The sequence below is a fragment of the Chiloscyllium plagiosum genome, unplaced genomic scaffold, assembly GCF_037043375.1.
Source record: "Chiloscyllium plagiosum isolate Xiang-an unplaced genomic scaffold, Cpla_swu_hap1 HiC_scaffold_47, whole genome shotgun sequence".
Lineage (NCBI taxonomy): Eukaryota > Metazoa > Chordata > Chondrichthyes > Orectolobiformes > Hemiscylliidae > Chiloscyllium > Chiloscyllium plagiosum.
This window is the reverse complement of record NW_028270185.1, coordinates 18,997,164-19,021,400: the sequence shown is the minus strand read 5'-3', so window position 1 is coordinate 19,021,400 and position 24,237 is coordinate 18,997,164.

The following is a 24,237-nucleotide window of genomic DNA, read 5'->3' as shown; positions in this document are numbered from 1 at the left end:
TACAGTGGATTCAAGGTACTGGCGAATGGACCCCTTTATTCTCATGGACAGCAAGTTTGTGGAGTATTTCTCTAGGGAATTTCGGGCATTCCTAGACATCAACATAGGCTCGGTTGATAGCTCATCTGTTCTCTGGGAAACTGCCAAAGCTTATGCCAGAGGGTTAGTTATTTCATATTCCACAAGTAGGAAGAGGCAGAAGGGTGAGCAGCAATGTCTCCTTGAAGCACGGTTGAAGGCAGCCGAGAAGGCCTATTTTGACAGACCCTCGTTGCAAACTACAGAGGATTATGGCACTGCGGTCTGCACTAAATTCCGTGCTCACACAGACGGCAAAGAAGGAGCTGGGTTTTGCAAAGCAAAGGTTATACGAGCATGGTGGCAAGCCAGGCAAATACTGAGCATACCTTGCCAGAAAGAGAAGTGCCCCACAAACCATTACAGCGATTAGGGAAGGGTCTGGGAACCTAACATGTGATTCTAAAAAGATTAATGTGGCGTTCCAGAGATTCTATTCTAAGTTATATCAGTCTGAGAATTGTGAGGAGGGGCAGGCGAAAATGGAATCATTTTTTAGAGATCTGAAGCTCCCGGGTGTGACTCCCTAACAACGGTCCTTTCTCAATGCCCCATTATCAGAACAAGAAGTGCAGGAAGCCGTGAGGCAGCTTCAGAGTGGAAAGGCGCCCGGTCCTGATGGACTTCCCAGTGAATTCTATAAGGAATTTATAAGTATACTGTCAGGCCCGATGCTGAATATGTTTAATGATCCATACAGTCATGTTTGTCTCCCACCATCTCTGAGAGAGGCAAATATTTCACTTATCCTTAAAGGGAAGGATCCGGAAGACTGTGCTTCACACAGGCCCACCTCGCTCTTAAATGTGGACTTTAAGATCCTCTCTAAGGCTTTTGCGTTAAGGCTGGAGACTGTGTTACCCTCCATTATTAAAGAGGATCAGACGGGCTTCATAAAGTGTCGCAGATCCTCCAATTACGTTAGGAGGCTGCTTAACGTAATTCAAGCATGCCAACAGCAATCAATACAGGGATTGGTGATTTCTTTAGATGCAGAGAAGGCATTTGACCGAGTTGAGTGGCCGTACCTTTTCTCTACTCTAGACCGGTTTGGTCTGGGTGAAGTTTTCATAAGATGGGTAAAGGTTGTCTACAGTGTACCTCTCGCTGCGGTCATTACCAACGGGGTACGATCAAGCAATTTTAATATTCCTAGGGGCAGCCGGCAGGGCTGTCCCCTTTCACCATTACCTTTTACGTTGGTGATTGAACCGTTGGCAGAGGCCATTCATGGGGATCTCAATATATCAGCTCCAGAAGTGGGGTCAAATTTACATAAGATCTCACTGAATGCAGATGATGTTCTAATTTTCTTGACAAATCCAGCAGTCTCAGTGCCTTGCCTGATACAATGCATTCACGCATTTGGCGCTTTTTCAGGGTATAAGATTAATTTTGCTAAATCAGAGGCTATGCCTATGGGTGGTCTTACGAAAGAGTTGGCTCTTGAGAGTGACTATAGATTCCCATTTATGTGGTCACAGGGGGGTTTTGTGTATTTGGGCATATTCATTACTCCAGTTCTGGATTGGCTGTTCAAAGCCAATTTTACTCAATTATTTGAAAACATTAAACAAGATCTCCAAAGGTGGGGGGCACTTCCAGTCTTATGGTTGGGTCAGATAGCGCTTATTAAGATGAATATTCTCCCTCGTTTGCTATACCCTATACGGATGCTCCCCCTGATTTTCCCCTGACAAACACTCAGGAGACTGAACGGTTGGTTCAGTTCCTTTATCTGGCACCGTAAACGGCCCCTCATTAAATTAGCCAAACTGCAGTTGCCTCACAGATTGGGGGGACATTAAAAATTACCAATTAAGCTCGCTCTTGACCTACGTAAGTGATTGGGTTTGTGGGGACCCTCTTTCAATATGGCTAGATATCGCAGTCTCCCAGGCAAGGTGCCCCCTTACCAGTTTGCTGTTTTTGGACAAGATGAGGACAGTTAGGGAATATTGCCATAACCCAATAGTCATCAATACTGTTAAAGCATGGACGGCAATTCGGCAGAGGGAAGGTAATATTGGCAAAACATCTTTGTTTACACCTTTAGTGGGTATGCCGAGTTTTCAACCAAGTATGATAGATTCAGGACTTAAACGTTGGGCAGCAAGGGGTATACCTTGCATGGGTGATTTATTTGAGGGAGATGTAATGATGTCCTTAGATCAGTTAGTATGGAAGTACGAGTTACCTAATAGAGACCTCTTTCGTTTTTTTCAAGTTAGGGATTTTATTCAAAAAAAGACCACACTTTTGACTGATCCCTACAAATCTGACATAGAAAGAGGGGTACTAAGGGCTAAGAGTACACCCTCTGTCAGTACTCTCTATCACCAATTGGGGGGTGCCACCTCAGATGAGTCTGATCGACTCTGCAAGATGTGGGAAAGAGAGCTGGGTGTTGAAGTTTCCTCAGAGGCATGGGAGGATATTTGGGAGAATGCAAGGAAGATATCAATTTGCAATAGGACCCATGCTTTACAGTTGAAGATTCTCCACAGGGTCCACTTAGCCCCAGACCGTTTGTCAAAATTTAAACCAGGGGTATCTTCAGCATGTCCAAGTGCAAGGTCTGTACAGGTACTCATACCCATTGTCTTTGGTCTTGTGACAGGCTTCAAATGTATTGGAGCGCTGTGGTGGGTGCAATGGAGAGGATTTTAGGTGTAAGGGTGGAGAAGGACCCTATTTTGCTCCTTTTGGGCTTACCCATTGTATTACCTGCAGACTCGCATAAGGAAAAACTTTTCAATATTCTTACATTCTGTGCAAGGAAGAATATCTTGCTAGGTTGGATATCAGAAAATCCCCCAGGCCTGTCGGGTTAGTGGAAGATTGTTATGGAGCATATTCCCCTGGATTTTTTCACAAATATGGTACACCACAAAACTGAGAATTTTTACAAGACATGGCAACCCTTTTTGAAATACCTGGACACTGATTTATCTGCCACACAAACAAGGGCTTTTATATAGCCGTAACGATTGTGTTTCATGAGTCCAATATCCAGGGAGGAGGAATTGTGAATGTATGAGTGTTTTGTTTGGCTGGGCTGAGTTATTACTGTTTATTTGTTTGTTGTTAGGTATTTATTTAGTTAGTTAAATAGCTAGTTTAGGTTTTTTTTTTAATTTTATACTTCTCTATATATGTTTATACATTCGTATAGGAGGGTGGGTTGGGGAATCTTTTTTATTATTTGGGTTTAGTTTTGTACTATTTTTGTACTGTTTTGAATTGCAATTTTTTGTATTTGTTGTAATATTTAAAAATCTATTTTTCTTAACAAAAATATATTCTAAAAAAAAAGAGCCGTGAGGTTTTGCTGCAGCTCTACAAGTCCCTGGTGAGGCCACACTTGGAATATTGTGTCCAGTTCTGGTTGCCCTACTATAGGAAAGACACAGAGGCTTTGGAGAGGGTGCAAAGAAGGTTTACCAAGATGCCGCTTGGACTGGAGGGCTTGCCTTATGAAGAAAGGTTGAATAGGCTCGGACTTTTCTCTCTGGAGAGAAGGAGGAAAAGAGGAGACCTGATCGAGGTATACAAGATAATGAGAGGAATAGATAGAGTCAATAGCCAGAGACTTTTCCCCAGGGCAGGATTGACTGGTATGAGAAGTCATAGTTTGAAGATATTAGGAGGAAGGTATAAAGGAGACGTCAGAGATAGGTTTTTTACACAGAAAGTTGCAAATGCATTGAATGCGTTACCAGTGGTGGTGGTTGGAGCAGAGTCATTGGGGACACTTAAGAGACTGCTGGACATGCACATGGATAGCAGTGAGTTAAGGGGTGTATACGTTGTTACTATATTTTACTTTAGGATTAAATCTCGGCACAACATCATGGGCCAAAGGGCCTGTTCTGTGCTGTACGTTTCTATGTTCCATGTTCTATAACTAAATGCCCCTTCTCACCTCTAAAGGATCAACGTTTATGTAAGCCACTCTTTTTCATTTTATATATTTATAGAAACATTTGCTATCTGTCTTTATATTCTGTGCTAGATTTTTCTCGTGTTCTATCTTACTTTTCTTTATAGCTCTTTTTGTGGCTTTCTGTTGACCATTAAAGCTTTCTCCATCTTCTAGTTTCCCATTGATCTTGGCAACTTTGTATGCCTTCTTATTCAATTTGGTAGCCTCCCTTATTTCCTTAAACACCCACGGTAGATTACGTATTTTCTTATACTCCTTCCATCTCACTGGAATATACTTTTGCTGAGCACTTTGAAAAATTGCTTTGAAAGTCCTTCACTGCTCATCAACTGTCCCACCATAAAGTCTTGTTTCCAGTCTACTTTAGCCAAGTCCTCCCTCATTCTATTGTAATCTCCCTTGTTTAAGCACATGACCCTGGAATTGGATTTTATCTTCACATTCTCCACCTGTATTCAAAATTCAACCATGCTGTGATTGCTCCTTCCAAGAGGATCCCTAACTATGAGGTTATTAATTATTCCTGTCTCATTACACAGGACCAGATCTAGTATAGCTTACTCCCTCATTGGTTCCATTACATGCTGTTCAAGAAAACTATCGTGGATACACTCAACAAACTCCCCCCCCAAGGCTACCCTGACCGAACTGGTTCGACCAATTGACATGTAGATTAAAATCCCCCCATGATAACTGCTTTACCATTTTTACAGGCATTAGTTATTTCTTTGTTTATTGCCCACCCCAATGAGATGTTATTATTTGGTGGCCTATAGTCTGTCTATCGGTGACTTTTTCTTCTTAGAATTTCTAATTTCCACCTAAATGGATTCAACTGTATTCTCCATAGAACGTATATCATCTCTCAGCACCGCCCTGATGTCGTCCTTGAATAACAGTGCTGCACCACTCTCCTACTTCCTGTTTGTCCTTCCAAATAAGTAGTCTAGATAGTGAACTCCCAGTCATGACCATCCCCTAACCACATCTCCATAATGGCTACTGAATCATATTCATTTGCAATGATTTGTGCCATTAACTCATCGATCTTGTTATGAATACTACAAGCGTCCCTATGCTAGTTTTCATACCTTCATGATTTCCAACATCTCTAATAATATCTCCTGAGTTCTCCTTCCTTTTTACTTCTTTCATAGTCTGCCTTGTAGTAAAACCCTCCTGCACACATGCTGCTTACCTTTTTATTTACCATCATACTTCCTGTCATTTTCCCCTTCCCTTCCCCCCAACTCGCTAGTTTAAAGTCCTAGTGACCACCTTATTTGTCGAGAACACTGGTTCCAGATCGGTTCAGGTGGAGACTTTCCCATTGGTACAGATCCCTCCTGTTCCAAATCTTATGTCAATGCCCCATGAAATGGAACCCCTCTTTCCCACACCAAGGGTTATAATCCGGAGATTAGAACCCTTGAGGACCTGTTCCTTAATTTCATTCCTAGTGCTTGATAATCCCCAAACCAGTCCACCTTCCTAGCCTTGCCTATGTTGTTCGTCCCAATGTGGACCACGACAACTGGATCCTACCCCTCCCACTCCAATATCCTTACAAGCCGGTCAGAGATGTCCTGTACCCTGGCACCATGCAGGCAACACATCACATGGAAGTCCAAATCCGGCTTGCAAAGGTTATTATCTGTCCTAATTATAGAATCTCCGATAACAACTACTTGTCTTTTTGCTCTCCCCTCTTGAATGGTCTCCTGCACCATAGTGCCGCTGTCAACTGGCTCATTCTCCCCACAGCCCTTTCCCTCATCCACACAGGGAGAAGCACCTCATACCAATTGGACAAGGTCAAGAACTGAGGCTCCTCCGTTCCTGAACTCAGGATCCCCCTACCTACCTCACTTGCAATCACTCCCTGCTGTCGCTGATCACTGACTGAATTTGAATTACTTTATCCATCAGGTGTGACTGCCTCCTGAAACAAAGTGTCCGGGTAACTCTCCCCCTCCCAGATGTACCACTGTTTGAAGCTCAGATTCCAGCTCATCAATTCTGATCTAGAGTTTCTCCAGCAACCAACACTTGCTGCGGATGTGGTCACTGCAGTTCCTTATAGAGGTTTATAGAATCACGATGGGCATAGATCAGGTGAATTGTCAAGGTCTTTTCCCCAGGTTAGGGGAGTCCAAAACTAGAGGGCTTAGATTTAAGGTGAGAGGGGAAAGATTTAACAGGGATCTGAGGGGCAATATATCCATCCAGAGGGTGGTGCGTGTATGGAACAAGCTGCCAGAGCAAATGGTAGAGGCGGGTACAACTACAACATTTAAAAGGCACTTGGACAGGGACATGAATAGGAATGGTTAGAGGGATCTGGGCCAAATGGGGGAAAATGAGATTCATTCATGTTAGGAAACCTGATGGGCATGGATGAGTTGGGACAAAGGGGCTTGTTTCCAAGCTACACACCTCAAGATTCTATGAAGGTTTTCCAGCAAGTGATACTTCCACATTGAACAGTGAGAAGATGTTATGCTATGATGGGTGTTAGAGAAAGAGTTTCCCTCTCTTAGACAGTGTTCTATCATGATATGGCAGAAGAGATGGGGAGTATCTGCAGCCTGATTCTTGTTGCTGAAGTTATAGCAAATTGATCAGATGATGTAAAATAGCAATACATTTATGAATCTAAGATTCTGTTTGCAGTGAGCCATCCCTGTGCCCCCTACAAGCCCTCAGAAGCTTTATTTCATTTCCCTCCTACTGTGTATTGTATTTTTCTTGGCTGGCACACAGCTCAAGTTTGAATATGGAGCCTATGGTGGAAATCCCTGAGGTCTATGTAGTGGCAAGGAACTCTGCTGCCAATGAGCACACAATAGCACGGAACCATCAAGGTGTGGCGCATATACAATGAGGCGAAACAGTGTAACATTACCTGAGGTAACTCACTGGAGAAAAACCATCCAGGCCACTCCCCGAAATTGACACTTAGCTGAGTTTCGGTACAATTCACCCCTTGATGTTTAGGTATCATGATGATGAATTTACATTGCACTCTCTCCAAGGCCAATACCTCCTTCTTAACGTGCAGTGCCCAGAACTGCTCACAGGACTCCAGGTGTGTTCGAACCATGGCATAGTACTGCTCAAACATAACTAGCCCTCTCATATTTCATTTTCCAACATATATAGGCCAGTGGTCCATTCTTTTTTGGATCATTTTCTGTACTTACTTCTCACAAACATATTAAATGTCAAACATTTTTGCCCTGTCACATTATTGCAAATCACAGCCACCAGCATGTAGCATCTGGTTGGGGTGATTTGCTGCCACCAACCCTCCTGCCTCTATAAAATACAGAGGAACCTCAATTGTTCGGCATTTGATTATCCGAATTTCGGATTATTCGAACAAGATTGCAAGGTTCCGATGCTTGGCTAAACTGTGTTATCTGGCATTGACTATCCAAACATTCAATTATCCCAACAAAGTACCCCCCACCTGTGTCATTCGGACAATCAAGTTTCCTCTGTAACTGAAAGAATTGCAGATGCTTTAAATCAGAAACAAAAATAAAAATTGCTGGAAAAGCTCAGCAGGTCTGGTAGCATCTGTGGAGAGAGATCAGTTAATGTTTCCATTCTCAACCTGAAACATTAATTGATTTATCTCCGTAGATGCTACCTGACCTGCAGAGGTTTTCCAGTAATTTCTATTTTTGTTTCCTCCTATCTCTATCCTAGTCAAGGGCCTGTCTAATCATCAGCAGTAGATTGGACCACTGGTGATATAAACAGAAGAGGCACTTGTCTTACATAACAAGGTATTTTGTTTCATGACAGCAACAGACAGTTTATATTAACTTGCTCAGCATAATTACTAAGGACTCTTTCGGAGCTGTACAGAATATGTTTGCTCTCTTCAGGTAATTGTTCAAAATTGAATTGTCTCCGTCCAAAAACTGAGCAACTTCATCAGATTGTGTGGAGTTCAATGCCGCATGAACATTAACTCCTTCAGGTCATTTACCTCGATATTTAAAATAAGGGTTCAGGAGGGACACCCCTCAAGGCCTGCGGCATGACTCTCCGGCCAAACTCAATGCAGGATCTCTTTATTTAAAAGAATGAGGAGGATTTCTTATTGAAACATATAAAATTATGAAGGAAATAGGTAAAATAGAAGCAGGGAGGTTGTTACTACTGGCAGGTGAAACTCGAACTGGGGCATGTCAGGGGCAGGTTCTTTACTCAGAGAGTGGCAAGGACTTGGAATGCCCTGCCTGCCAATGTAGTTAACTCAGCCACATGAGGGAGATTTAAACAATCCTTGGATAAGCACATAGATGATGATGGGATAGCGTTGGGGAATCGGCTTACATTAGTTCACAGGTCGGCGCAACATCGAGAGCTAAAGGGCCTGTTCTGCGCTGTATTGTTCTATGTTTTATATAGTAGCCTCAAAATAAGGGGGAGTAGAATTAGGCCCAAGGAACTTCTTCTCCCAAAGGTTTGTGAATCTATGGAATTCCCTGCCCAGTGAGGCAGTTGAGGGGCCTTGTTGGATGTTTTCAAGGCAAAAATAGGTAGATTTTTGAACAGCAAAGGAAATAATGGTTTTTGTGAGCAGGTAGGCAAGGAGAGCTGAATCTACAGAAAGATCAGCCATGATATTATTAAGTGGCGGAGCATGCTCGACGGGCCAGATGGCCTGTTACTGCTCCCATTTCTTATGTTTTTTATCATTGTCTTTTTCTGATTGTCATGTTGGAGCAGATGCAGCGATAAGCAGCAAGAGTTGGACACTGCCACCTGGGCGCTGTTGATTATGATTGTGGAGCAGTGGCAGGCTTCAGATCAGGCTATTGGTGAGGTTGGTGGAGGAGTTGTCTGTCACTGCGGTGAGTATCCAGGGTTGTTTAAAGGGTAAGCCACTCAGGACTGAGATGAGGAAGAACTTCTTCACTTAAGAGAATTGGGAACCTGTGGAATTCTCTCCCACCGAAAGTTGTTGGGGCCAACTCGTTAAATATATCCAAGAGGGAGCTGGTCACGGCTCTTGCGGATAAAGGGATCAAGGGGTATGGAGAGAAAGTGGGAATGGGATACTGAGATTGCATGATCAGCCAGGATCTTATTGAATGATGGTGTGGGTTCAAGGGGCCAAATGGCCTACACCTGCACCTATTATCTATGTTTCTATGAAACTTGCATCAAAATCCAGTGACTGAGCCAAGGTGTGAGGGGCAAACCAGCCCTGGGGGGGAGACATAACCTGATATAACTGAACAATGAAAGAGGCTGGGGAAAATGAACACGATAAGCTTAGCAGAATGAATATTTCATCCCCATTTGATGGGTGGGAGGTGTTGGGGGGGGATGTGAAAAGACAAGCATTGAATCCCCTGCAGGGTAAACCAAAAGCAGGAAGGGTGCTTCTGTGCTGTACATAGAGCTGCATGTCACTGGAATCAGTGGAATGTGAGGAATGGGTGGGGAAGCCTGAAGGTTTGCCAGAGTTCCCAGGGGTGTCTGTTTTGATTTTGGGAAGGGTACAGAAGTTAGCTGTGACTGTGTGTGTGGAGGGGACTGGGAGCTGTCAGCAATCTCCGTCGCTCCAGTGAGAGTGAGCATGGAGACTGGAACACCAGTCACTCACAGCAAGTGCACGAAAGCCCTTTCCCTGGATGATGTTGACAAAGTGCCAGGAGAATAGGGACTTGACTTTGAAGGCGGAGTGATCAGCCACTTTGCGTGCAGGAGGACCTAACAACCTTTGTTTCTAAATATGTAGCGCTCCCCACGCCTGATTATCTTTGTTCGGTTTAATTGATTTTTTGCTCCTGATGCTTGTTCTGGGAGGCCAGCTCCTGCCCTGAGATGTTGCATGAGGTGCAATGCACGGACTGCAATCGCAGCGACCGTGTTTTGAACTCTTTCTCACGATGCATTCGTCAAGTTAAGTATTTGTCCCCTAGATCTGACCTCACCTCTATTGGTGACGTCTCCATCCAGGAAAACTGCAGGATTGAGATTAACCCTTTGCACCCCAGATTTAAAGCTGTACCCCACCTCTTTCCTTGGTCATTGCAAAAGTCCCATACCTGCACTCAAGTCTTTGCGAAGTTGCAGGAAGAGCTGCTAATCCTTTTAGATACCCTTCTCTTGCAACTCTTCAAGCTACACTCACCCAAGTGATACCTGTATGGTGCAATCCACTGTCTCAGTGTAAATCCATCCATTCTCCAGCTGGGATCAGTGTAAACAGTAAAGGCACCCAGGAATTCTGTCTCCTTTGTAACCTATCTGTCATTCCTCGACATTCCCCTCTGGTTAGGAAATTCGAGGCCAACTCCAGAGACTTTGCATATTGTACTATCACGCCCTTTAAGGAACTGCTGCACTGTTGCAGGTTAATCTGAGGTGCTGCCTCCGCCCTCGCTGCTAAAATAGGCCCCAGAGCATTTTTCCCAGAAGAGCTGTGGAAATGCTCCCTGGTTCTACAGGCTAATACCTATCACTTGACCTTGACATCCCTCAAACCAAAGATGTGGAAAGCCATGGGAACCTGAAACAAAAACAGAAATAGCTGGAGAAACTCAGCAGATCAGAGCTGAGTGGTTAGCACTGCTGCCTCACAGCACCTCAGACCCGGGTTTGATTCCACCCTCGGTTAACTGTCTCTGCGTGAAGTTTGCACATTCTCCCCATCTCTGTGTGGGTTTCTTCCACTTGTTACAGTTTCCTCCCACAGCCCAAAGATGCGCAGATTAGGTGGATGGGTCAAGTTACACTGCCCATAGTGTCCAGGGATGTGCAGGTACCAGGAAATACAGAGAGAGGGTGGGGGGGTGGTCGGTCTGGGTGGGATGCTCTTTCGGGGGGGGGGGGGGGGGGTCGGTGTAGACTTGATGGGCTGAATGCCCTGCTTCCACACTATAGGGATCCTATGAGTCAGAGCTTCCAGCCCAGTGACTTTTCTTCAGAACAGAGTATTCCAGCTATTTCTGTTTATCTTTCAAGCCCTTCAGAGACCTCTGTAAGATGCTGTATAAATGTCTAACAGATCTGCGGAAAAAAAAGTGACAATGGGATGTGGAGCATTGTGAATTTGTTCGGATTCATCAAATGAAAGCTCTTCTCCTCCTGGGTCCAAGTCCAGTTTTGAGTTTCTTGTTCTGGCTTTCTCCCCATACCCTTCTATCCCTTTAGACCTAAGAAATATACCAAGCTCCTTCTTGAAACATTCAAAGTTTTGGCGTCAATCACTTGCCGTGACAGAGACTTCCATGGGTCCACCACTGTCTGGGTGAAGACATTTCTAATCTCAGTCATTAGACTGTGATCCCTGGTTATGGACTCCCTAGTCATTGAGAACATCCTTCCTGCGTTTAACCAGTCTGATCATCAAGCAGACCCTTGAAAATGGAGGACCTTGTCTTAAAGGACTATTTTTTGAAAAAAATCATGGGTGTGTTCAGGGTGTGCTCCTGATCTTATTCTCTGTTCTGTTTAAAACCCTATAGAGTCAAAATTTCCCAACAAAATATTAGTTCACCTGTTAGTTTTTTCTGGAGTGCCACAGCCTGTTCTGTAGAATCAGGGAATCATTATTATGGGAGAATTATAAGTCTCCAGTTTGGGTGGGGCAAGTGTCCATGGCTAAAACCTTACAAACACTTTTGAGTTGGGAAACTGGCAAGGATCCCTGACGTTTGTGTTTAACTGGGACGTATCTCAAACGACCTGGGAACTCCCTGTGGATCAGACAGACCCGTTCTTTTAACATGGAGAAAGAAAATTAATTGACTGAGGGATTATCCCCTGGATTGGGACTTGCACTGCCAGAGTCATCAGATCAAGAGGACAGCAGGGATTGGGCTATGATACTGACAGGCTGGAACACCTTTCAATTTGTCAGCCCTCCCTCTCTTTAAGAGAACAGCTTTTGCATTTGTTGTGCAGCCAAAAGGAAGATGTCCAGGCATTGCACTCCTTTGAACTGAACAAAGGCATAAGGGACTCTATTTCCCCGGTGTGTTCTCCATGGCAACACTGTGACTTTGATTTACTTTGCCAACTGCTCTTTCCGCATGCAGTATCATTTTTACTCTCTCTGAATTTTGGTATTCTTGCAATCCTGTTCTGGTGCATGGAATGTGATATGCCCTTTCTTTCAACAGCACTTATGATGTGAGTATGTGCATTTCGCTGCCTTGGAGCTAATCTCCAGGACTCTGGAGCCAATATCTGCTTTTTTGACTTTGATCTGCACATTCCAGGCATCAGCTTTCACTGTATCATGGGAGCAACTCGACCTCAGATGGGAAATCAAAGGGGCAGCACCAGTACCTCCTTTTCCCTCGTCCTCATCACTCGCACAGAATCCCGACAGTACAGAAAGAGGCCATTCAGCCCATCAAGTCTGCAGCAACTCTCCGAGGAGCATCACATCCAGACCCACCCTCCCCCATCCCTGTAACCTCACATGGGGCTTTTACCAAGGCTAACCCACCCAACCTGCGCAATTTTGTTTAAGCATGGTCAATCAACTCAACCTGCAAGTCTTTGGGAGGAAACCGGAGCACCTGGAGGAAACCCACGCAGACACGGGGAGAATGTGCAAACTCCACACAGACAATTGCCCGATGCTGGAATTCAACCAGGTCCCTTGGCGCTGTGAGGCAGCAGTGCTAACCACTGAGCCACCATGCCCACACACAAATACACACACTCACGCACTCTTTCCTTCTGACACACAACACTCTCTTTCACTCTGACACACAATATGGTATTGCTCTGAAGCAGTCTGTCTGCAGATGAACCCTGCCCACTCCCTGCAAGATGCTCAGCATTCAGCTGAGTAAAGTGTGTCCCCTGACAGGAGCACTGCCCCTGTTCCTGCTCACCATGTGACCACCCTATGGATTGCTTTGAAGTCCCCACTGGGGGGTTGCAAATCTGAACAGTACTTCCTCAGAGTGGAAGGACTCCTTTTCCGAGGATAAGGCTGCCCCTCTGTTTATCAATGCCTCAGTCATTGGAAACATCTCTATTTTCTCCGTCCAAGCTGTTTGTGATTTTGAACACCTCAATCAAATTACCTCTTTGCCTCTTTTGCTCTGGGGTGAATATTGTTGCCCTGCAGCCAGAGGCAGAGGGGGGTGGGGTTATGAGTGTGAGAAACAATGTGTGGGAGATGGAGCAAAGAGAGCATTTTTGTGAAGGATGACCACAAGGGCAGACTTAATTCAATGGATGTTCCTGTCAAGGGTGACCATTCTCATAGGAATGTGACAAAGTGAGAGAGAGAGAGAGAGAGAGAACTGTGTGTGGGATTACAGGTAGACAGTACAGGATAAGGCTAGAACAGGCAGACGGTGATGTTGTTTTGCACACAAATGCCACTTCCCTTTCCTACACTGAGGACACCATTGAACATCCTATGGCACTGAATCCGTGGCAGTGGGACCCCCACCCCTCCATCTGTTCATTACCTCCATGACTTCCAATTATAGATGTTTGCTCTCAGACGCATCTTCCTCCCATCCACCAGGAATAGTATTAATCCCTTACAACTCCAGGGATCCAGCAGAGCTCAGAGTCTGAGGCGTCATTTTTGTCACGTTGGGACTGCATCAGTAATGTTCTTACAATTGCCAAATGAAGGATGTATGAAACTCCAAGATGGCGCCAGCATGGGAGGTAGTTTTCGGACTCTTTGGTACCTGTCCACTCCAGGCCGGCAACATTGTTTTCTCTATGTACTTTTCATCATTTTTCTTTACTTCTTCCTTTATTCCTCATCTTTGAGGCCAGAACAGCGTTGGGAGGGCAGTGACTACAGTATTGGCAGCGTGGATCAGGACTCCTGGTGCCGGTCCCTGGACCCTTGGCAGTGGTAGGCCTGGAGCCTGGACTCTTGGCAGTGGTAGGCCTGGAGCCTGGACTCTTGGCAGCAGTAGGCATGGACCATGGGCTCTTGTCAGTGATAGACACGAAGCCTGGACTCCTTGCAGTGATAGGATCGGAACCTGAACGTTGTTAGTAATAGGCAAGGAACCTGTACCGTTGTCAGTAGTGGGCCCGGAGTCTGAAGTCCCAGCGGCAGTAGGCACAGAGCCTGGACTCTTGGCGGAGTTAGAGTCTCCTAGGGTATTGGCATAATCACTGCTGTTCCCAGAGTGGGACTCCTTGAGGACCAGAGGACCTAACAGTGACCTTTCAGAAGCCCTGAAGCCATGTTTGAGACCTCAATTTGAACTGAAGATGAACTCTTATCTAATTAATTTACTTTTATCCTTATTGTAACTCAAATGGCACCAGATTGGTGACAAACACATTTCACTCTATCTTCAAGATAAACAAAGTGGCACAGTGTCTAAGTGGTCAGCAACACTAAGTGCCTCACAACACCAGGGAGCTGTGTTCGATTCCAGCCTTGGACACTGTCTGTGTGGAGTTTGCACATTCTCCCCATGTCTATGTGAGTTTTTTCCAACAGTCCAAAGATGTGCAGGTTTGTTGGATTGGCCATTTGCCGATAAGTATTTAGGATGTACAAGCTAGGGATAGCAATGGGAAATGCAGGGTTACAGGGTTAGTGTCGGGGTTTGGGTCTGGATGGAATGCCCTTCAGAGAGTCAGTATGGATTTGATGGACTGAATGGCCTACTTTTACACTGCAGGGATTCTATGATACTATATGTGACAATAAATAATTCATTCATAAAATGATCAATCTGACAACTGCGAGGATCCTTCTAACTACTGGCACCATCATACCTGCCCATTCTGATTGGGCAGAAAACAGGATTCTAAAATTCTGACCAACTTCAATTCCACAACAAATCCCAATCCATTATTTCCCAGGTTCCTGACATGTGGGTCTGGAATTTTAAATTCTACCCAGAGGAATATTGCTCCAGTTGTGGGAGAAACTGTGGTGGGAAGGGTAATAAACACTAGATAATCATTAAAATCAATAGAGAATCAGGAAAAAACCCATTAGCCACAGAATGGTCCGAAGCTGGCCCTCATTGTCACAAGGAGAAGTTGAGGATAACAACTAGATGTTAATAATTTTTGAGAAGATTTGTAGCTCGTGTTGATGATAAGTCTGTAAGTTAGCTCGCTGAGCTGGCAGGTTTGTCATCATACTGGGTAACATCATCAGTGAGAGTCTCTGGTAAAGTGCTGGTAGTATGTCCCGCCTCTCTATCTATGGGTCTTGGTTTCTTAAGGTGGGTGATGTCATTTCTTTTTTTCAAGGGAAGTTCTGGTTAGAGTGGTGTCTGTGTTTGTCTGGGATAACGCACACATCCTAGGACAGGTGGAACAAAGACACGTATGAGATTTCTTCGAGGCATGCAATTCTAACCAGAACTCCATCAATAAACACATCGATTTAGATCCTATCTACCTCCCCTTGAAAAAAAACCGGAAATGACATCACCTACTTTAAGAAACCAAGACTTTTCAATAGAGAGCTGGGACATACCACCAGCGCTTCACCAGAGACTCTCGCTGATGATGTTACCTAGTATGGTGACGGAACGTCTGAAAAGAAACCTTCAAGCTCAGCGAGCGAACTTACAGCCACAACTAGATGTATAAAGGGTATCAAAATAAATTAATGAAGGAGAAAGGTACAACTGAAAAGAAAACACATGCAGTTGAAGCTTTTCATCTTGTACTCATAAAGACAGAAATGCAAGAATGCCAAATTTCAAATGAGGGAACAATAGTTTACACTGCATGAGAAAACTATATTGATTGGTTTGCAAGCAGACTCTGAATGATCGAGAAGTTGCGATGGAAAATGCATTAGGGAACAATTAGCTTCCATACTTTTGTTTAACTGGAAAATATACAATGGCTTGAGATGTCCTTTAAAGATGATAGGGTAAACAGGGAGTATGAGGCAACTATCTTGTTGGCTTGAGGTGTTCCCCCAGTGAGTGTCTGCGTATGTTACACTTTACTCAGTGAGACCAACATATCCTTTTCCTTGCAGGTTGTAACCTGGAATTATAGATGGTGATAGTTGAGGATTAAATGTTTTTTCTGTTCCTTGACTGACCAGAGACCTCTACTGCTGTGTGTTGGGAAGAATTTACAAGTTGATCCTCGACCTATTTAGCTGCTTCATGAAAGCAACTTAATTTGTCCTGGAGTGGGACTTGAACCTGGAGGTTCTAGTGCAGAGGCAGGGACACTACATATTTCACCACAAGCCCTTTCTTTGTGAGGACCTGTCTACATAGTCAGTTTTGAACTGGTGGCCTCCCTGCGAGTATTTGATCAGGTTTCTTCCACACCCTACAATCTTTAGTGTCACAACAAATATCTCATCACAGAAATTGTCCAGGACAGCTCAATAAGAATACAGAGGGTTACAGCTCAGTCTGATAGAGATCATGGATGAAATGATCTGTTGGGTTAGATTAGATTACTTACAGTGTGGAAACAGGCCCTTCGGCCCAACAAGTCCACACCGACCCTCCGAAGAGCAACCCACCCAACCCATTCCCCGACATTTACCCCTTCACCTAACACTATGGGCAATTTAGCATGGCCAATTCACCTAACCTGCACATTTTTGGACTGTGGGAAGAAACCGGAGCACCCAGAGGAAACCCACGCAGACATGGGGAGAATGTGCAAACTCCACACAGTTGTCTGAGGCAGGAATTGAACCTGAGTCTCTGGCGCTGTGAGGCAACAGTGCCATCGTGCCACCATGTAGAGGATGACAGCTGTCAGTGCAAACAGGAGAGAAGGAGAGGCCAATTGATGGCCATAGTTTTATATTTAACTTTTAAAAGTTTATAACGTGCAGGCTAGGATTTGGGTGTGGGACTGAGGAGATTGCGTGGTGATGGTCTCCACCAGGTTTAAGCTGTTGGAAAGACAAGCACACATTGAGACAACTTTCTCTTGCATGCTCTGATAAATCTACACAGCCCAGATCAAATGTAGGCAATGATTAGCAATACACACATTAGCTGTCTGATTCGACATTGCTGGAGAAATGCAGCAGGCCTGGCAGCAGAACTGAAGAAGGTTCACTGGACTCAAAACAATAATTCTGCTTTCTATCCACAGATGATGCCAGACCTGCTGAGTTTCTCCAGAAATCTGTCTTCTCCCTTTTATGCTTGCCGAGCTTTTCTTAAATCCACTTATTGTTCACTTCAACCACTCCCTACGATAGCAACCTCCACATACTCACCACTCCCTGAATAGTTATGTGCTTTCTGAATTATCCATTGGATTTCTTGTTGACTAACTTATATTGACGGCCTCTATTTACTCTTCCTCACAAGAGATAAACCCTAGTTCAATGGAGAGTGCAGGAGGGCATGACAGGAGCCGCACACCAGGCATACCTAAAAATGAGGTGCCAACCTGGTGGAGCTACCAGACAGGACTACTTGTGTGCCAAACAGCATAAACAGCAAATGATAGACAGAACTCAGTGATCCCCGTACCAACAGAACAGATCCTAGCTCTGCAGTCCTGCCACATCCGGTCAGGAATGGTGGTGGAAAATCAAACAATCCTCACTGGAGGAGGAGGGACCACAAATATCCTCATCCTTAATGATGTGACAGCCCAGCACATCAGTGCAAAAGATAAGGCTGAAGCATTCGCAACAATCCTCAGCCAGAGGTGTCGAGCGTATGATTAATCTCAGCCTCCTCCACTGGTCCCCAGCATCACAGCTGCCATCCATCAGCTAATTCAATTCATCCCACGTGATGCCAAGACTCACTAGAGACACTGGATACTAGAAAGGCTATGGGCTCTGACAAGGTTCCAGTAATAGTGCTAAAGTCCTGTGCTCCAGAATTTGCCACTCCCTTAGCCAAGCTCTTCCAGTACAGGTACAACACTGACAATGTGGAAAATTGCCCGGGTATGTTCAGTGGACAAAAAGCAGGACAAATCCAACCCGGCCAATTACTGCCCTATCAGTCTACTCTCAATCATCAGTAAAGTGATGTAAGGTGTCATCAACAGTTCTCTCATGCAGCACCTGCTCAGCAATAACCTGCTCAGTGACGCCCAGTTTGGGTTCCGTCAGGGCCACTCAGCTCCTGACCACATTACAACCTTGGTTCAATAATGGACAGAAGAGCTGAATTCCAGAGGGGAAGTGAGAGTGACAGGCTTTGACATGAAGGTCTCATTTGATCGAGTGTGACATCAAGGAGCCCTAGCAAAACTGGAATCAATGGGTATCAGGGGGAAAACTGTCCACTGATTGGAGTCATACCTGGCACATGGGGAGATGGTTATGGTTATTGGAGGTCAGTCATTTCATCTCCAGGATATCTTTGCAGGAGTTCCTCAGGGTAGTGTCCTAGGCCCAACCATCTTCAGCTGCTTCATCATAAAATGGAGGAGCAGAATTAGGTCATTCAGCCTATTGAATCTTCTCCCCATTCGATCATGGCTGATATGTTTCTCAAACTCATTCTTCTGCCTTCTCCCGATAACCCTTGATCCGCTTACTAATCAAGAACTTATCTAGCTCTGTCTTAAATACATTCAATGTTTTGGCCTCCACAGCCTTCAGTGGCAATGAGTTCCACAGATTCACCATCTTCTGGCTGAAGAAGTTCCTCCTCGTCTCAGTTCTAAAGGTTCAATGAGCTTCCTTCCATCAGAATATCAGAAGTGGGATATTCGCCGATGATTGCACAAAGCTCAGCACCAGTCATGATTCTCCAGATATTGAAGCAGTCCATGCTTAAGTACAACAAGATTGGGACAATATCCAGCTTTGGGCTGAAAAGTGGCAAGTAACCTTTGCACTGCACACATGCTAGTCAAAGACCATCTTCAATAAAACACAAATCGAACCATTGCCCTTTGACATTCAACAGTGTCACCATCACTGAAGCCCCACTGTTAAGATGCTGGGGTTACCATTCACTCCAAACTCAGCTGGGTTCACCACAAAATGACAGTGACTACAAAAACAGGTTGGAGATTAGGAATACTGTGGGAAGTAACCCACCTCCCAGGAGCCTGTCAGCAGTGCAATGAAACACACCTCATTTGCCTAGATAGGTGCAGCTCCAACAAGACTCAAGAAGCTCATCACCATCCAGGAGAAAGTGGTGCCAGAGTGTGGCAACACTTGAAGCTTTCCATTGTAGTTTCCCTTAAATATAAGTGACCATAAATCATTCAATTCAATTCAATACTTGATTGGCATCACACGCACAAACATCCATTTCTCCACCATCAACACTCAGTAGAGGCAGTGTGTGCTGTCTACAAGATGCACTGTAGAAATTTACCAAAGACCTTGAGACAGTACCTTTCAAACCCACAAATATTTCCATCTAAAAGGACAAGGGCAATAAATACAGGGAGCAACACCACCTGTAATTTCCCCTCCAAGCCACTCACCATCCTGACTTGGAAGTACATCACCATTCCTTCACTGTCACTGGGTCAAAATCCTGGAATTCACTCCTAATAACATTGTGGGTGTACTTACTGCACATGGACTGCAGCGGTTCAAGATGGCAGATCAACCCCACTTTCTCAAGGCCAACTAATAACAGGCAATAAGTCCTGGTCCAGCAATGACACCCACAGTTGAGTGAATTTTAAAAATCATATCAGTGTTTTGCATCTGTTAGTGTTTTCTATATGCTGATGTTTTGTATATATTGGTGGTTTGTCTATGCCAATGTTTTGTACATACTGGTATTTTGTATAATGTGTACCTATACATAAGGGAGAAAGAGTGACCGAGGTAGGGAGATGGAAGAAGGATTTGATTGAAGGACACAGAAACTGAAGAACCTTGTATCTGAGGGATGGGAAACTTGGGGATGACGGGAATGAGGGAGGGAAGACAGACAGAAGACTGAGAGAGAAGGCTGAGAGAGAAGAAATCTCTCTCGGGCCTGGACCCACCACAATAACGAAGAAAATGCCACATGGAGTCACATGAAGATGACGGGGGAGACTCATGGAAGGGGAGATTAATAGAGAGGAGAGTAAAATGGGAGAAACTCAGAAGGTGGAAGAGGAAAAATGAGGGTGTGGAAAACAAACCCTTGGCAGAAAAACTGAGGAAAGGGGAGACTGAAGCGAAGGGAGACTAAGGGGGAAGAGACTGAGGGAAGGCAGAGACATGGAGAATAGACTGAGAAGAGAGACTGAGAGAAGAAAGACTGAGGAAGTAGGAAATCTAAAACACATATAACTACGTTATGTATAGGCATCTATATCTGTGTGAAAGTATAACCCAGTCAATGTAAATGTAGATGTTCCCATGTTTATGTACTCATTTATCTGTGTTTATGTTTAAATGCTCAATATCTGTGTTGATATCAGCACATAGCTAGGTATAAGGACATAATAAAAGTAGGGTTTATACCATTCGGCTCATCAAACCTGCTTCAATGACCAATGACTGATGATCTTGAGTTTCAACTCCACTTTGTCACCTGTACCCGATTCCTGAGAGATCAAAATTTTATCTCAGTCCTGAATCTATTCAATAATGGAGCATCACCACTCTGTGGGGTGGGGATTTCCTTAAATTCACAACTTTCTGAATGAAAAGCTTTCTCCTCATCCCAATCTTAAACAAGCGATCCTTTTTCCTGAGTGTGTGTCCCTGAGCTTTAGGTTCCCCAGCCCAGGGGAAATAATCCCTCAGTTTTGGCCTTGACAAATTCCTTCAGATCAGGGAATGTTTCAAAATGAGCCCCTCTCTTTTTAGGTTTATGAGAGAATGGGCCCAACCTCTCATCATAGGACAACCTTCTGATCCCAGGGACCAATCAGTGACATTTACATGGACTGCCTCTAAGGCAAGTGTATGCTTCCTTTAATATGGAGACTGGAAATGCACATGGTATTTCAGGCATATTCTCAGCAAGAAGGATTTATACAATTACAGCCAGACTTCCTTAATCCTTACTCCAAACCATTTGCAAACGATCAGTATCCCACTTACCTTCCCAATGACATATTGTATCTGAATGCTAACCAGTTGTGTTCTTTGTACAAGGATACCCAGTATATTTGAATATCAAAATTTTCAAGTTTTTAAAATAAATATTCTGCTTTTCCGTGCATATAACCAAAGCAAATAATCCCACATGATTCCCTTCCCCCTGCCATCTTGTTGTTCGTGAGGAGGTGCTGGTGCACTGGTTATGTCACTGGGTTCACTATCCAGCATCCTGGGGACATGGGTTGCAATGGTAGAAGGTGAAATTTTAATTCAATATTTTTCTTAAAAAAGTTAATTAAAAGCTAATATCTGGTTGCTTAGAACCCCTTTTTGCTTCAGTAATGCCTTTTTGAGAAGGAAATTTGCCATTCTTACCTCTGACTTCAATTCTCCATCAATATCTTAACTAAAAACTGAAAGAACTGCGGATGTTGCAAATCAGAAACAAAAACAGAAATTTTTGGAAAGCTCATTAGGTCTAGCAGCATCTATGGAGACAAATAGGACTTAACATTTTGGATCAAGTGACCCTTCCTCAGAATGTTCTCAACCCAAAATGTTAACTCTTAATTGCCCTCTTGGCAATTAGAGATGGGAAGTAAATGCTGGACTAGCCAGTAATGCCCAAGAAACATGAATGATTGTTTAAAAACGCTTAGTGAATCTAACTACATCTCTGTAGTGCCTATCTCTCCTCACATTTACTTTCCCATCTCACATTGTACTGTTAGCAAACTTGAATATGTTATTCAGTGGCTTCATCTAAGTCATTGGTATAGATTGTAAATAGCTGAGGCCCGAGCACAGATCCTCCTGGCACTCCACTCAAGACTGTCACCTTACAAAATGACTCTGTACTTCCTGCCCAGCCACCAACCTACTGGCCATGCCACCATGTTACTCCCCAACTCAATGCGCTTTTGCCTTGTGTATTAATACTTGATGTGGAACCTTATCTAATGCTTTTTAGAAGTCCAAGTGTTCTACATCTTCTGGTTCCCCTTTATCAACCCTAGTCAGAGTCAGCCAGGGCTCACTTGCTCAACCTTTCACCTCTGAGTCCCAAGTGACTCTGAGTTTCATTCATTTTCCAGGACTGAGTACAAAAATCCAGGCTGATACCCCGGTGCAGTACTGATGAAACACTACTGAAGGTGTTGCCTTTTGGATAAAACATTAAGCCAAGGCCTATGTCAATGCCCTCAGATATATAAAAATATGAAAGCTCCCAGGGCACTATGCTGAAGAAGAGCTGGGGGACTCTCCCTAGTGTGCTGACCAATCTTTATGCTTCTATTTGTGGAAGCTTAGTCTGTATTAATTATGTACCATGCTTCCTATGTCACAACATTCTCCACACGTCAACTAAATACTGAATTGACTGTAAAGTATTTTGAGACATCATGTGGTTGTGAAAGGAGTGATATTAAACCAAGTTGTTTCTTTTTCTTTCACTCATTACACCCGCAAAACCTCCTCTAATAAATCTGTTCAATGCAATCTCCTTTTCGTAAAAAACAGGTTGACTTGGTCCAATTCCATTTTGATTTTCTGAGTGCACTGTTATCACTTGCATAATGATATATCCCAGAATTTTCCTGACAACTGATGTTAGACCAATAGGCCTGTAGTTCCTCGTTTTCCTTCCTCCCTCCTTTCTTGAATAGCTATATTCCATTTGCTGAGTTCCAAACTTCTGGACCATTTCAGAATCAAGGGAATTGTGGGAAATCTAAACCCACTTTTTCGGCAGCTCCCTCTTTTAGAACCCGAGGATGTAGGCCTTTGGTTCCTGGGGATTTCTCCTCTTTCAGCCCTTGAAGTTTCTCTGACACTTTGCTGATATTAATTACTTTAAGTTTCTCACTCTTAATAGTCCCCCAATTACCCTCTATTTCTGACACATAATTAGTGTATTCTATTGTGAAGACAGAAATGAGGCACTTGTCTAACACATCTGTCATTTCTTCATTTCACAATGATAACTTCTCCAATCTCTGCCTCTAAGACATTAAAGTAATGTGGAGGCGTAGTGTAATAACTGTACAGAGGCCGGTTTCCGGCATCAAGTCACTCTTTATTTACGATTCGGAGATGCCGGTGTTGGACTGGGGTGTACAAAGTTAAAAATCACACAACACCAGGTTATAGTCCAACAGGTTTAATTGGAAGCACACTAGCTTTCGGAGCGACGCTCCTTCATCACCTGATGAAGGAGCGTCGCTCCGAAAGCTAGTGTGCTTCCAATTAAACCTGTTGGACTATAACCTGGTGTTGTGTGATTTTTAACTCTTTATTTACAAGTGAGTGAGTCTCTCTCTCACTCCAACCTCCAGGTCATCTTCTCTGCCCTGAAGCTCACTCTCAGCTACCTTCCCACACCTCCCCCACCCCAGTCCCACACCCCTCCCATTTATCTCTCCACCCACGAGGCTCTCAGCCTCATTCTTGATGAAGAGCTTTTGCCCAAAACATTGATTTTCCTGCTCCTTGGATGCTGTCTGACCTGCTGTGCTTTTCCAGCACCACACTCTTGACTTTATTTACGCGTGCACATTTAATGTTCCTGGCTAGTTTACTGTCATTTTCTTTTATTTAACATATGTATTGGCTTCAAAAACTTACTAATTCACTATTCTTCGTCATATTATAAACCTTTTCTTTTAATTTATTTTTGAATAGTTTTCTTTTTCGAAAATTTTGAATCATTTCTTTTCCCGCTATTGATTCACCACTGTACCTTTTAGTTTGTTTATTCTTTCAGTATTAGTCAGCTCTGTCTCATGTCTATGTTTGTCATTCTTTCCATTCTTGTTTCTGAGGGTTAGACCATGTTCTTCTACTTACGGGCAATGTACTGCAGAGGTTTGCCATTGCTGACCAGGAGACACTTAGTGCCTGCCTTCAGGTATATTGGAATTCTAATTTCCAGGATGACAAACAATCTTTTGGCCACATTATAAACTGACCTTTCTCACCCACTGACCCAGAAGCACTCTGCCATTTTACCACATGATCGCCATTGTATCTGTCTAATTGTCTTTTAGATTATTGTTTTGTACTTGAATATATCACTGTCCAATTTAAAATATAATTTGTATTATGATCAATTTTTCTCAGATGATCTTTTCTTATGACATTGTGAATTAGCTCTACCTTGGTGCACAGTACTCAATTTAAATTAGTTTCATCCCTAAATGGTTCCACAGTTTAATATTCATAGAATCCCAAAAGTGTGGAAGCAGACCAT